Here is a 16,615-nt window from a genome sequence, read left to right as displayed (position 1 = left end):
TTCCTTGATTTCGAATGGAGTGCCAGCCGAGGTTTGGTGCAAACACTTAAATGCCCTATTCAACAAAGAAAACAGGGCAAAGGCTGAAGAGAACATGACGTAGATTGCATGGTCCTTTCCGACAGAAAGATCCGTCATTGAGACCCTTATTGGTTTGGCAAGCAAATCAAGGGCGGCTGGGCCCGACGGCATCACGAACGGTATGTTAAAGGAAGACCCGGAAAAATGGTCCAGAGTGATGCATGACATGTTCAGGAAAGTCAAGAGCATGAATGAGGATTCGGGACTCATGGCGCTCTTACATCATCATTCCCATATTTAAGAAGGGCGATAGGTCTTATCCACGTAATTCAAGGCCTATCACCCTTCTTGAAGTAATGGGCAAGATTTTGACGCTCTAATATTGAGTGCCTTTAATGATTGGAATCAGAACACGGGACGATTTGACAAATTGCAGGCGGGATTCGTTAAAGGCATAGGGACATCCCTAAATCTGTTTCTAATGAACTTAATAAAAGCAACAGTGAAGGTGAAGGAAAAGGGAAAAGTATAGCTAGCCTCAATCAATCTCGCCAGGCGTTGGATACTATCGAAAGAGAAACATTTGGATGAAGTTAAGAGAATGGGGCTCCCCGAGGGATGTCAGAGAAGCACTGACCGCCTTTTACTCGAACACCAACCTACAAGTAAGGCTGGATAAAAGCGGTCACCTGTCAGTGCCCATAAAAACATCAAAAGGGCTGAAACAGGGGTGCACCCTGGCCCCTGCTTTGTTCAACCAAGTTATTTCAGATGTTTCCATTGCACTTGATGACATCAGAAGTTTCCCCCCAAGAATTGCAGGAGAGTCAGAGGGCCGTTTGCTTTACGTGTACGATTGAATCCTTTTGAACCAGACTCAAGTGGGGCTGCAAAGACAGCTGAATGCCCTGGCCGCCTACGTGGATGCGAATGGCCTAAAAGTTAAACGTTGCTAAGTCAAGAATTTCTATCCTGGGTGGCAAAACCGGCCAGATGATCTCCACTAAACAATTGTGGTTCTTAAAGGGAGAAAACATTATTCAAGTTCCTAGCATCATCTGTCTAGGAATGTGTGTAAATAATAGTGCAGTAGACGCACCGAGAGAGGTCAGTTTAAGAAGTAAGATCAGAAATCTGGCCTCTCAGGCACGACTAATTCAATCCAAACACTGCAAGTTCTCGCTCATCCCAGTGATTGACTTCTATAGAATGAAAGTTACACCAATAGTCACTTATGGAGCGGAGGCATCATTTTCTCTGCCAGCGTCATTATGGCCCAAATTGGAGGGTATCCTTTGGATATCGTTCTCTCACTACCACCCTGCGTACCAATCCAGTTAATAAGAGAAGAACTGGGTCTATCCTCAATGTATTCCATTACTATATGTGAAACTTTGGCTTTTTTTGCTTGTTAGGTACTCCAGAGAGCGGCTTCAAAGTACTGAATAAAGCGCTACAGCAAACACAGCAGCGGTCCTTGTGGCTTGGAAAAACCCTTTCTTCGCCATTCTGCACAATCTGGGCTCTTCAGAAGACACCCTTATGTCAGAAAATTGAAACATCATGTTCACAAGGGGCTGGAACACAGACCCAGAGGAAAGCCAGTAAAGTATCTGGATAAGTTTCCTAGCACACTCCTCAGAAGCCAATTTCTGCACTTCCGTTTAAATCTGATGCCAGAAATCACAGAAGAAAGGCGCCAAACATCAGAAATTACGAATGCAGACTATGTAAAACACAGCGAGAAACATTTTTCCACCTGATTTTAGAATGCCCAGTGTTAAAATTAGAAACAACAAGGTAGCTGGGCTAATTTCCCCTGCCTTGTAAAACACTGAATATTGACGAATGGTGGGCTGCCGTGCTCCAAGGGGATCAAATCTTGCTAACACTGGCGTTATTAGCTTTCATCAGGAAGTATTTTTCATAATGGACAAAAAGCAAGAGCTTTAACCAGTCATTATTCATCACTTATAGCTTCTCTGAATGGTTAATTTCTCTTTTATATAAATTGAGAACGGTGGGGGCCATGACCGCCTCTGACGATGGGAAGCCATTTTTCGTTGTTATATTTTTTAAAATATTTCTTTCTTTAATCTTTATTTTGTACTTTGTCTTATGTAGTGAGGTACGTGTTTTGATAAATAGCTGTAAGGTTTAAATTTTAAACCAAATGATAATACATTTTTTTTTTTAAAACGTGGTGATAAAACGTAACGCTGCGCCTGCAAAGTTCACATTGCCATCATCTCTCAGATCCTCCAGCACAAAGCTGGCACTTGCAGCAATAGTGGTGGAAGAAGGGTGCATCACACTGGTTGTGCTAGGCCAAAACTGTGTGGAGTGTGCTCGGCGCTGACTGAACGAGACATGCTTCAAGAGAGTTATAACTGCACAGATCTAATATTTGGCCTTGGATTTCCATGCATTGATTCAATTTATCGTTTCATCAGAAGCATACACATTGAATCTCCATTCTCCAATCTGCTGACCTACCCCTGGCGAACCACAAGGTACTCTCCCCAGAGAACCAGACCTGATGCATACGCAGATTAATAATTGCTGGAATGCCTCATCTACTCGTCGTCCATGAAGGTGATGTTGAAAACATTTTATTAGTGACATAAAGCAACAATTTTCTATGCACATGTCAAGATATTAGTCATCATGTGGAGTGTGCTGTATTGCTGACTGCACCGACCAAAACGAAGATACCTCATGTAAAAGTTTAGAAATTTAAAAAATGTGTGTACACATACGCATTGTGTCTGTGCGTCTCGAATTGATCTCAGCACAGGGCGGGCGAGTCCCTCCAAAATATCTCTGCGGTCGGAGACCTGGTCTCGGACGATTTAAATTAACATAAAACGCCCCGGTTTCTGGAGGCGTGTAGTCAGTTTACTCGCGCTTTCATGTACTGTATAATCGTACACAGAGAGAGAGTTACCGAAATGGGCGGCGCCAGCCGCACAATGGAACTTAATTGTTTTGAAAAAGAAACTAGACGGAGCATGATTTCTTGAACTATACAGAATGGAAAAGTGTACTAGATGTATTAGGTCAAACGAATAACTGAACGCTGCCATGAGTATTCAATGTTAGAAATGCTGTAAAAGATAAGGAAATGGTGTCTTAGGGCGCGTATTTTTTAAAGATATATTGATTGCTACTGGGACATTCCACCCTGTTAAAAAAGCTGTTTTCATAATGTCATGTTCCATTGAAGTATGTGTACATTGGGCAATTTGCGAGCTGGGTATGTCAATTCAGTCATACACACTCTGCTATCAGGTGCTGGGATGTATTTTCTTGTTCATTCAGTTAACTTAATAAAGGTGCATTTTGAACAAATAAATATATTTTTAGGTTTACTGGTAGCACTAGGAATACCAGTAACAAGAGAACAAAAGGACATTACAAAACTGCAAAATGAATGGTGCCCTCTTAGTGGCATCCCTATAGTGACCTATAAAAGCAGCAATGCTACAACGGGTCTAGGCCATGGTTGTGTGCTCTGCTTTGTTTCTCCCTTTGAGTAGCCGGGTCATTTCTATTCGTTTTAAAGAGGTTTCAGACGGCGGCGCCTTTAGGGCAATTACTAGTTAATTTAAGTTGCTTTACAGCAGGGGTCTCTGCATGGAGTAGAGGTGCCTCGAGGACTGGCTACAAGCCCAGTCCAGTCCTCCAGAGATAAAAATGCTATAAAGGGTAGATGACCTGGCAGGCACCAGTCCCTTCATTTTCACTTTGAGTGATCACGCCGACCCACGTGCACGCACAAATAATGTCTTCTGCTGTCCACCTCGGCCAGGGCTGCAGGGCTGGGTTGGACCGGCCGCAGGCTACTGTTGTCTGCTGCAGTTCCGAATAGAGGCCTTGTCGTGGTTACACTTGCAAGTTGCATGTGCTTTGCTTTGACACAGCCAGAGAGCCAGAGGCCTGCAGGCTGCTGCTTCAACTCAACAGTTCCTTTCTTGCTTCCCAAATGTACGGAGGTTTCGTGGTGAGTGACCGGCCACACCCAGACCACCCAGCAGCACAACACAACATGCGCATGAGAAGGGTTCTACTCTAGGCAGGCCACACCACCCACCGCCCTATCCGCCCAACCCCAAAACAAACATGCACACAACACTGGACAGGAACAGCCTACAGCAGGAGGCAAGCTCTCAGTTCACTCCCTCCCAACCCCCAGGACAATTTGTTACAATTTGTTGTTTAATCAAAGTGCAGCTGACTCCTGGCGCCACGCCGGCAGATGGCTGGGGACACACACTGGCCAGCACGGCCTCAGCTATTGAGGGGCATTCATCAAAGAAAGTTAACACTTAACAAGTGTTAACTTTCTTTGATGAATACTTGCTGCATCCCATCCGCTGTGCGGCGGCGAGCAACTCAGAGCAATAAGTAACTTTATGTTACCTAAAGTAACTTAGGTTACTTAATCACAAAAATAGTGTTATATTCCAAACCGGCACCAGGGTGGCTTGTAAAACTGGCCCCAGGCCATCCCAAGACCAAATTACCTTTCTTTGGGGGCATAATGTCCGATAGGGCAGTCCGCCCCTGTGCATCCCCGTTAAAAGCACTACGTTAGCTCAGAGGGATCCCTCGGATGTGCGCAATCAGTGGGGGTGGGAAGGTAGTGTGTGGAAATGACCTTAGGGATTTGCATGGCCACGAGGGACAATGGGTTGGGAAAAAATAAAACAACACCCACAAGCACTGTGCTTCTGTCCCTACATCCTTTCTCCTTTCTTCACTTCCCCCAATTTTAATAGTTTCCACCTAGCGAGTACCACGAGTACTGTTGGCTGTGAGGACCGGCTGCCTGGGAATTCTCCACTTCGTGACAATTCGGCTGGAGGACGTCTTTACTGGCAACACTTGTTTGCCTGACTTCGCCTCAGGAAGTTGAAAGGTGATTACAGAGACACTTGCAAAGACATTACCACCACGTGTTGGGCATATTTCTAATATTGGACTACTCTAGTTGGTGACTGCTTGGACTTCCTTAGTTGGTGACTGCTGTATAGTACGCCCCAAACGGGCGTCATAGATACCTGTATAGTACGCCCACAAAACGTCCATAACGTATTAGACACCATACTTACCACCCTTGTTTGTGTTTATTTTTCAGAGTGCCCGCCCCGATTTGGCCGCACCTCTTCCTGTTTCCTTTAAAAACTGCCGCTTCTGCGCACCCGCGCTGCGCACCTAGCGAGTACCACGAGTACTGTTGGCTGTTCGCTGTACGAGGTGCGCTGCGGCTGGGGCGGCCCTGACTAATTGTTTTACGCGAGATCGTGTGTCACAATTCAAACTTGTCCATACAAAGTGAATTTTGAGTTGGAGGTTTTTACATCCACCTCCAATAAATTATGGCATATTGGCTCACGACTAACATGCCCCCGCAAATTGTAAACACGTATATTCCATCCACAGTCTGCACAAATCCGATTTTGGATGATAGAATTAATATATGTCCACAAGAACTCCTCTCTGCCCATTCTGTCACAGGTAAAATTACATCAGTAACACCTAAGTTTTGTTTTGATGTGAAAACAGACGATTCTATTGTATCCATATCCTCAATGCCTACTTCTCATTTGAAGGTTTCAAAAGAAGGGGCTCATTCTAATTTAAAGAGCAATTCTTTTGCTCTCAACACTCCGAATGCGGCGGCGAATGTGCGCCCATTATCAGACATTACCATGTTAGCGTCAACGCGAAATTGTCCTCGCTTATCTTCACCACGGCTTGGCACTTCTCCAATTTTCTTTCCCTCTCTGTTGCAAGATCATACAAACTCTACTGCAGAGTCTAATCTAAGTGAGTCTCCAATCGCATGGAGTATGTCAATATACCCACCCATAGATCAACAACATAGTCAACTGTGTACGAATGATCAGTCTCAATCGTTGTCTCAATCACACACCTCTGTTTCTATGTTACATTCATTTGTATTGCCTACACCGAGACCCCCAAAAATAGCTGAGACTGATTTACTTTCACAACACGCAGCTATGATACAACCGGCTATGTTAGCCATCAATACAACTATTATGAGCCTTTGTAAGTTATTTGAGTCCTTAGACACAAAGGTGTCACAACAATCAAGACAATTTAACGATCTAATGAAATGGCTATCAGCCCATTATGTTTCATCTGTAGAAAAAAACATAGTATTACCATCAAGTGCTATAACGAACCCTGACTACACAGGGAGGAGCGAAACATCGAAGTCGGCAATGCCTGAGTCTACCCCTACTCATGTGCCGGTTTCAGACAACGTAAAATATACTGCATTGCCTTTCATTACTGGCATCATTCGCCCAATTGAAAAAGAGACTGGTGGTCCATTAGTGCAACATGAACCTAATTTGACGGTTCAAACAGACACCACATCAGTTGTTGAAGCGGTACCTCTGTTATTTGAGTCGTCTCATAACAAAAAAAATACACAATGTGTGGGCCATTTGGATGCATTAAAAGCTAGGAACCCCAAGGTTGCTCCAAAGAAACCACTGGCCTTAAAAAAGACTAAGAATATGGTCAATGTAAAACAAACAAAAAAAACCTTGAATTCCTTTTTCAAAGCCCTGGATAAGTCATCTACATTACAAGGTAAAGAAATACCACATACAAACCTCCCTTCCAAAGATGGGCAACCCCTGATGTTTTCAGGTGCCTCACGGACTGATTACTCTCTGAAAAAAATCAATGAGGAGGCACAGTTGATTCTTGCAAATTCGGCATCTCTGGCAGATCAGACTGCTAAATCTAATTCAATCACACAACAAAATTTGCTTCACTCTGATCTTGTGAAATCCTCTGCAGAGTACACACATGGACCTGTGATATTAGCGACACAGTCTAATGACAAAACATGGGAAGACTCTTCGTCACCTTTGTCAAAGTTGGTATCCTCCATAGAGCGGAATATTGAGGCCGATAAGCAATATTTGGTCCTAAAATCACAAAATGATGCACACAGAAGACATTTTGAGAAAAGTTGCACTCCTGGCATAAGGAATATCAGAGAAGGAGATAATGAGCAGAGTCAAGGTACATTGAATATCAAAAGTGGGCTGAGATTAATGATGCCTCCAACTAGTACCGTACCATACTCAGACGTGCAAAATAAACAAAAGCTCAAATTAACTCCAACTGATTCTGTATTGCCCACACAGTTAGCAAATTTTAAACAAACAATTGATGACTACCTGGCCACTAGTCTTGCTCAGGCGAAAAATGCCTTGATTAAGTCCTCTGGTGCTATGGAAGACAGAAAGCTTCCATTTTTGGCCTCTACTCAAAATCAAAAGAGAGAAGATGACGAGGATTACCGCGAGTATAAACTACAAGGTATGCCCAGCTTGCAATGGGCGCCCCCGAAAAACATTAGGGAGACGGTGTCACGTCATCTTAATCCACGACGAGAACATTTTCACACACTTATTCTAAAATGCAGAGAGGGAAACTTTCCTACTTACGATCTGAACCGTGAAAGCGTTCTTAACATCTTCCGAGACATCAATGATCTTAAAAAACTTGTGTCTAATGACATTGAACAAATAGAATTAATTTCCGAGCTATCAACATCAATTGTTAGGCTATGGATTCCCTCAGGACTGGTTAGAGATGTAATTTGGCAATGCAGAATGCAACTGTTCAACATGGGCTTTCTACTAGCGGAAGAACCTAAAAAAAAAATGTCTGAACAAACCCAATACCTAAGACCTAAACCGAACATTTATGGTGGTGTGAAGTATGAGCTGAATGATGCCCCGATTGATGATTATATGCAACAGTAACCACCAATAGTGGATGAGGCAAGTACCATTTCCCTATTAAGTTGGAATACGAGGGGCTATTATCATCTTCCGCGTACTTTTGCAGATTTTAATGATAAATATCAGTTGATAGCTCTTCAAGAGACTTGGCTCCTTGCCCCTCCAATCTGGGATGGCTATGATATCGTTCTACTTCCTGCGCTTCCAAGTGGAGGCCGTCCCTCGTCAGGTCTATTAGTGGGAGTTCACAGTGCTAGTGGGTTTTCCATTGCTCCGTGGGCTACGGTAGGCGCTCAGATCCAATTAGTACTTATTAAGGGCAATACACAAGAATTAGCTCTATTGAACATCTATCGCAATCCCCTCACCATGAGTGATGTAGTCTTTTTTGATGGTATGGAAGAAGTATTGAATCTAATTTCTGCTCGAACATCGATTATTCATACCATCGTAGCTGGAGACCTCAATCTGGACTGCTGTGATGGTATCAATCTCTCCCCTGCGGCCCATAAATGGGCAACTTTGATGGCAGACAGAAATCTACATAAACTAAATGGGTCAGTAGAAGGGGATACACATTGCAATTTCACCTGGCATCGGGGAGCTAGCTCAAGCACGCTAGACTACATCTACGTGAGCACAATGTTGTTTCAAAGTGTCCACTATTTCTCAATCATGCCCCATCCGAACAGCGATCATTGTCTCTTAGTAGCACAATTGGCATGGTTTTGTGAACACAGCCTACCACATCAGATGCACACTGCTGTTCCACTGGTTAACAATGCTAGAAATCGACTCAAGTGGAGTGCTCGGGGGATGGAGACTTTTACAACCATTTTGGAAGATGATGTATGGCGTACCAATGGGGTCTCATATTCAGACCTTTTAAAACCATTTACTCACACTATTGCCATTGTAAAACATAATCATGTCAGCCATCCGCATATTTACGATTCTTCCATCAAGATCATAAAAGCGGAATATCGGAGAATAAGAAAAAACATACTCTTCCAGAATGGCCCATATTGTCGACAACTTTTGAACACTGCCAAGTGCCGATATAAGAATTGGCTCAGACAAAGGAAATCCCTTAGATTTCAACGTGATAGTCTTACCATGTTGGCAGCCATGAAGCATAAAAATTCATCACAAATGTGGCAAATGATCAACAATCAGCATGACACTCTACAAGGTGACGCCCAAATCAATGGCGTCTCCGAAAAAGACTGGTGCACGCATTTTTCTGACTTATATGATGACTCAGCCTTTGCCAATTTTGAATATAAACCGGCTAGAAATGTTCCCTGGCAACTTGATGTGTCTGAAGAGCTGATTTTGTCGATTATAGCAAAACTCAGCTCATCAAAAGCTCAAGGTCCAGATGGACTATCGAATGCCATGTTTAAATCAGACCCAAAATCATGGGCATATATTTTGCATCTTATATTTAAAAACATACTTGATACTCATAAAATACCATCAACTTGGAAAACATCAATCATAATACCAATTTTCAAGAAGGGAAATCGGTGTTTACCTGCTAGTTACCGACCGATAGCCCTCCTCGATGCGCCGGGGAAGGTATTCGCAAAGATCATTCTATCCCAATTTAATGCTTGGACACTCCGCACAAACTTACGCGATCCCCATCAAATGGGCTTCGTGGCGGGCATGGGGACTTCAATAAACCTTTTTTGCTTAAATGCAATTAAAATGCAGTGTTTACATGAGGAGCAGTCAGTTTTTTTTGCATTCATTGATCTCCATGCAGCCTTTGACTCTGTTAGCCGGGTACTCCTAATGAATAAGCTGCGCGGAGATCATTGTCCTACAATGCTTATGGATATAATACATGCCCTTCATTCAGATACATCAATCAGGGTACGATTGACTCTGGGGGGCCTCCTGTCACAAAAAATCTTGACCGCAAGAGGGCTCAAACAAGGATGCTTATTAGCATCTGCAATATTTAATTACTTTATTCAGGATGTAAGATTTGCACTGCAGAATGTTGTCTCGGATTCACCAAAACTGAACGGTTATCCCATACAAACTCTCCTTTATGCTGACGACCTAGTCCTAATTGCTAGGACACAAGTGGGACTCCAGCGCCTTTTAAATGCATTTATGACATACACTGTTTCGAATGAACTGAAAGTGAATTTCACCAAAACACAAATTGTTGTGTATTGTCCCAAAAGACGTGGAACCTCATATGTATGGTCCATGAATAACATACCAATCATGCGAGTGCCACAGTATGACTATTTGGGTGTTGTGTTTGAGACAGGTAAACACACAAGGGGTCATATTTTGCGTCCACTTCGTGAAATACATTTCGCACGACATTGCAACTATCTACAGCTTGCATCCGAAGATTTAACTTGGTCCTTAATCATAGGATCAAACTATCTCCCTTTACAGATTGCTGCTATAAACTTTCTGCAAGGTTTACATTTAGAATTGGAATCAGAATGAATTGATGCTGTGATACTTTGGTTCACTTCTCTGGCACTTAATGGTTAACCAAACCTGTGATGCGTTGGATTAACTTTGATTTTATGGTATTGCATAATTCTGCTATGTATGTTTTATATCTCTTTTCTTTTCTTTCCTTGCCTTTGTATAATGTGTATTACAAATGTTTTAAATGTGTGAATATTGATGTTTTTATACTTAAATTTGTTTTGAAAGGTTGATTAATTTCAACTATAACAAATTAAATAAAAAAAAAAATAGTTTCCACTTATAGGCAGCACTTACACTGCCTCCTAATAACCAAAACTATTAAGGGAAGTCCTGTGCCAGACATCAATGTAGCACACACATAAATGGAATAGCCTAACATCAGGGTGCTGCATTTCTAAAGCCCTTGCTTTTGATCCTAGTGTTAAAGGAAGGGGACAGAGTTAGAGTAATCAGGAGGGCATTGAACAGTGGAAGAAGACGTCCACCATTTTGTTTCTCTCTGCCTCTCTCTTTTATTCCTGTTGCTTCCACTTCTTCTGTAGCAAAGCACTTTGGGTGTGATAACAGGGGGGCAAAGTCCACTTCTGTCAAGAACAGGGATTGGACCACTAAGCAAGGCTAGTTTTAGTCCAACCACATGTGGACTTTTACCTTTAAAAGAAGGAGTCCCCACCACTTCTTTGATTCACTGTGGAACAACACCTGAGAAGGATTTACTGGACCTCTTTTGGGAGAGTTGTACTTTCCAGAGTCCTCAACCACTGTGGTGGAGATGGAGCAGTTCAAAGCAGAAGAGAGCTCTGCCCCCTACCCACTCCCAGGGCACATTGGGGGCGACGCTCGCTGTGGACCAGGAATTGCCATTCTGCACCAGAATCTCCCAGGGCTGGGGAAGCAGACCCAGAAAGGACTCACACTTTCCTCGTGCCCTGAATTGGGTTGCACAGCACCTGGAAGCTCTGATGTGCGAAGGCTCCTGTTCTGCCGCCTTGAAACTGGTATGTTATGTTATGTTAGGAAAATGTATAAAGCACACGTTCACCCGAAGGCATCATGGCGCTCACCTAACAGATAGAAACATCTTGCTTTTCTGATTTTCTAACTAAAAATAAATGGTTTCAGAGCCCGGCGGAAGGGCAAATGTTTAGAAGTAGCCCACATGTACAGGGGAAGAGAATTCTAGGCCCTAGCAGCCGCCACAGAAAAGGCACGACCACCCATACGGGAAGGTATCACCCGAGGCATTTGAATCATCAAGGATGATCGGGAGCGAAGAGCTCTAGAGGCACATACAGAGGAACGTGGCTTGAAGATAGACAGCACCTAGTTTATAAAAGACTCTGTGAGTGATGCACAGCAACTTGAACAGCACTCACTTCTCAACGGGGAGCCAGTGAAGCTGACGAAGAAGAGATGACATATGGGCACTGAAGGAAGGTCGAATTACTGCTCTGGCTGCAGCATTTTGCAGTAGCTGCAAACGGTGCAGAAGGTAAGCCGGTTGAGTGAGATAGATAGCATTGCAGTAATCAATACTGGTTAGCACCAAAGCGGACACCACAGGAGCATGAAATTTAATGAAATTTAATGGGGATAAAGGGTAGGACTTTCTCAAGAATTCTGAGCTTGAAATGTCCAACTTGGCAGACTGATGAGACCCGATCATACTTCGAGAGGGAGGAAGATAGTTGAATCCCCAGGTCTCTAAAGAGACAGCGGGACAAGGAAAAGGGCCATGGATAGAGGGCCAGAAGTCAGGGTCCAGAAGGACAGAGGACAGCAGGAGCCAACGACCAACACCTCAGTCTTCTCTCCATTCAGCTTCAGCTATGCTTCGGCCATCCAGCCACAAACCTCCTCAAGGCACCCCCTAAACCGCGCAGCAGTATCCGGTCTGGCAAGATCCAGACAAAGAATAATCTGAGTGTCGTCGGCATAGGAATAGCACATGAAGCCATGGGAGGGGATAAGGCCAGGCAGTGGCTCAATATTAATGTTGATCTGAGTGGGAGAAAGTCCAGATCCCTGAGGGATTCCGCAGGACAGCAAAACAGACTTCGAACAAAAAGGAGAAAGCTAGACGAACTAAGAACGATCAGCCAAAAAGACAGTGAACCATGCAAGAACCTGGCCTGAAAGACCTGCAGAGGACAGCCGGGCAATCAGGGTGGGGTGGTCTATGGTGTCAAATGTGGCAGAGAAGTCTAATATAATCAGCGTCCCCTGCCCTGATCTTCCAGGTGAGTAAGATCATTGACCACGGACCCTAAGACCAACTCAGTCCCCATACCAGGCCAGGAACCCGACTGGAAGGGGTCAAAGAATTTGGTTGATTCAAGAAAGGAAACAAGCAAGGGAGAAACCAAAGACTCAAGCAGCTCCATAAAGAATGGCAGAAGCGAAATAGGACGGTAATTTGATAAAAGAGGTAGGACAGCCATCAAAGCAAGGGATGCCATCAACCATGAGGGAGCCCATCAGTGCTACTTCATGACACTCCTCTAAACCTTTGAAGAATTGCTTGTAAATAGAGCCTGCTCGATAATGCCTCATGCCCTCGCTGTGCCCGTCACTTACAAGGCTCAAATCAACTGCTTGATGCAGGGTTCTGACTTGAACAGCTGGAGACTCACTTGCCAACTCAAACCAGGTGTTATACCGCAACTCAACCCGTCACAATCCTCGAAGTCCTGCTTTGCCGAACCTCGGAGCAACAGGATCACCATTTTGACACCCGCCGCCGATCGAATCGATCCACAAGAGTGCCACTCATGAACCCTTCCCGGCGGTTTCAACCCGACTCGACCTCAACTCAACCTGCATCGCTGAAAGCCGCATTTGAGCCACTCTATTCTCACCCCCTTTACTGCCCACCAGAGGACTTGGCCTTGGTTGCTCCCCCATTGATACTAACAGATGAGACCGAAGGGACACCTAATGACGGTTACATGTGATTTTCACGCTCGGATAATAGCGAAATACACAGTGCTCGAAGTGGGCGGGAGCGGTTGGGAGCGGTGAGCCTCTACTTTTTATATATTACATTTTACCATTCCTATACTTTTGTTTTAAAACGGTGTTGTTTTAAAATAAAAGTGTAGGCAGAAGTTGAAACTTGCCCTTCAGTGCATTGCACGGAACATTCCCTTACACAGCAGGCGCATGTGTTTGGGGGGTTGTATTGCTCATGGCAGGGGGCTTGGCGATGGGGTTTGTGGGGGGCGGGGGCAGCCCAGCAGGGAACTTAGTTCCGCTTCTTTTTTGATACGCTTCATCCAGTGGAAATACATATATAAGGAAACTGCAAATAACTGAAAATGATACCAAAAGCCCCTTTTCACCGTGCCTAATATCGGGAGCAGGACATTCCGACGCCGCCGGTTCTAGTTAACAATGTACTTTTAACCTTGCAATGTTACTACAATATAAAAATAAAGATACAATTGAGTGCGTCACGAACCCTGGCCTGCAGGGCTGCGTGGCTGGACAGATAACCGTGAGGCCATACAGATCGTATTGAATTTCAAATGAACCAATCACATATATTAAGCGGTATGAGCGTAACTTATTCTTAATGACCTACGTTCATATAAGTAATAAGACCTTGATAGCCTAAGGGTTAGCTCTTCGGTCTTAGAGAGCATCAATCCTTTCTCTTTTTATTTTATTGAAAAAATTGTACTGCTGCGCCGAAACATGCTGGCATCAAAATATCCCTGCGCCAGACTGGTCGCGCCTAACAGGCTGTGCCAAACCAGCCTGTGCTGAACTGGCCGTGCCCAAATGGGGTGCACCGCCTAATAGCTAGCTCGAGCAGGACGTATAGTCGCGGCCGGTTCGGCGTGGGCCGATTCGACGCGGCCAGTTTGCCGCAGCAGACGATTTTGCACGCCCAGTTTGCGCCGCCAGTTCACCGCGGGACGTTACGACGCCAGTATGTTTTGGCACGAAGACTGTCATTATATATTTTTTTAAAATAATGTCAGTATTGCGACCAAAACATACTGACATATGTAGCTGTTTATTGAAAAAATGGCCGGTAATAGTGCAATACTTTTGGTGGATTTGTGTTAACTTAGTGTTCTGCATTCTGCTACGACACAATCTGAAAGCAAAGTAGCAAAGTGGCTAAGGCCAGTGTGCAGCCATGCAGTGCACCCAATTCGCAATTTGAGTGATTTATGAGACAATTAATTTGCTTACCAAAACCGCTCCCACTGGAAATAGTGGGTTCCTTGCTCGTACTTAATTTCCTCGTTTACAATTTTGAGGGAGAGGCCCGAACCATTTACCTTGCGGCAAGCATCACGGAATGTGCACTAACCGGATTCGGAAATCGTTTAGCTTCATACACAGTGGGTGTGACGAGCACACACCAAAGTCACAAAAGTGTGAAGACGGCATCTTCTCTGCTGTGCCTTTCACCTTTAGCAAGGCACCAAACCTGCCTCCCGTTGGAAAGCACGAAATGAACACTGGCTGGGAACTAGGACGAACAACAAAAGCAGCCATGAATTAAACACCCACAATTCTTTTCAAATGCAACACGTTAACAGGCGCAGTACCTGCCAACGTGTTGCATTTGAAAAGAATTATGCTTTTGAATCTGGCGTGAGGGAGTTACCCTCGCGCCAAATCGCCCACGCAAAAAAGGCCCCTGCGCCCAATTGGGCGCGCCAAATCGGTCTCTGAGGCGAACTGGCCGCGCTGAACCGGCCCGCGTGAAACGGCGGCGCCAAAAGAGGGTGGCCCTCATTACGACCCTGGCGGAAAGTAACTGACCTGACCGCCATAGCGTAAATAGCGTTTCCGCCATTGCACGATGGAGTAAAGTGCGGCTAATTCTGACCCATCGGGCACGAGCATTACGCCATGGCGGAAGTGCAAAGTCTGCGATGGCGGAAATGTCCCCAAAACGCCCCTCACCGCCGTCGTACGGCACCCTAGGTGCAATTCCGCCACCCATCATAGCGGTCACCGTAATGAGCGGTAATCGTAAAATACGGTGACCGTAAATATACGGAAACGGAAGTAAAAACATGGGGCCGGAACGGGAAACAGCACGCCGTACACCTATAAAATCAGAATCCCAACACAACCATTAAAAATCCGACCCTGAGACACATCCCAACCCGTTAGCCACCCTAGTTAAAACAATCAAAATGGGAAAAGTTGCTAAAAAAGCGTGCGACCGCAAGCGGCAGGTCCACTTCTCCCATGAGGAACTCACCGTGCTCACAGAGACCCTCCAGGAGAATGCTGCCGTCGTCTTCTCGACGCAAATGACCAGGACGGCACTTGCGAACAAGAAGGCCATATGGGCCCTGGTGGCACAGCGGGTAAGTGCGGTGGGGACCGCACCCCGCAACCCACAGCAATGCAGAAAGCGATGGGACGACTTGCGGATACGCGTACGGAGCATACTATCAGCCAACCGTAACATTGCCACAGCTACCGGGGGAGGATCGGAATCACCCATCAAGTTGACCCCCTGGGAAGAAATCTGTGCCTCCACCATTGGAATGGAGAGTATAGAGGGAGTCGGAGGGATGGAGAAAGGAGTGCAGACATCCGAAGAATCAGGTAGGTGGGCCAAATAAAACAATGCTAAATCCACAATGTCCAATCATGTGAAGTACCACCGTCCAGGAGAACGTCCACACACATTGGCCTGATAGCGCACTTTAAAAGTCACATTAAATACATAAATAATTAAAAATCCTAAAAACACCCTCTACATGTGCAGCATGCACACCCTAACTGCAGGCTGCAAAACAACTGCATCCTCAATCCACACAAAAATGAAACCACCTCCAAGGCCCTGACCCAAATCACCCTCAGGTACCACCCCAATGCATGTGATACATTGCCATTCCAATTTCCACAGACCCATAAATAACGCTCGCCCTCCTTTACTCCACCACAGGGTCCGATTCAAACGACGAGCTTCAGGACACCCCTACCAGCACACCTGCAAAGAGGGCCAAGACCAACGGCCAAAGACCCTCCACCTCAGCTGCACGGATCAAGACACGGCAGCAGCACAAATCAAGTGGCAGCACACAGGAGGGGACTTCAACAGGCACCCCAGCAGCCAGCATGCCCACAACAGCAGCACCACAGGTCCCCCCAATGGATGCCACAGAAGGCACTGCTTCTGGTGGCAGCATGCTCCGACACAGAAAACGGTGCTGTCGATGTAGGACCCATCCATGACCTGTCTCAATCCCCCTGTTTGTTTCATCCCGTACACCATGAGGATACCACGTAGGGGCACCCACAAGACGACAACTGGCCATCCCCCACAAGCCCTGTGGCAAGGCAACATG

The sequence above is a fragment of the Ambystoma mexicanum genome, chromosome 1p (assembly GCF_040938575.1).
Source record: "Ambystoma mexicanum isolate Mex_15411 chromosome 1p, UKY_AmexF1_1, whole genome shotgun sequence".
Classification (NCBI taxonomy): Eukaryota; Metazoa; Chordata; class Amphibia; order Caudata; family Ambystomatidae; genus Ambystoma; species Ambystoma mexicanum.
Note: the sequence above shows the minus strand (reverse complement) of the source record.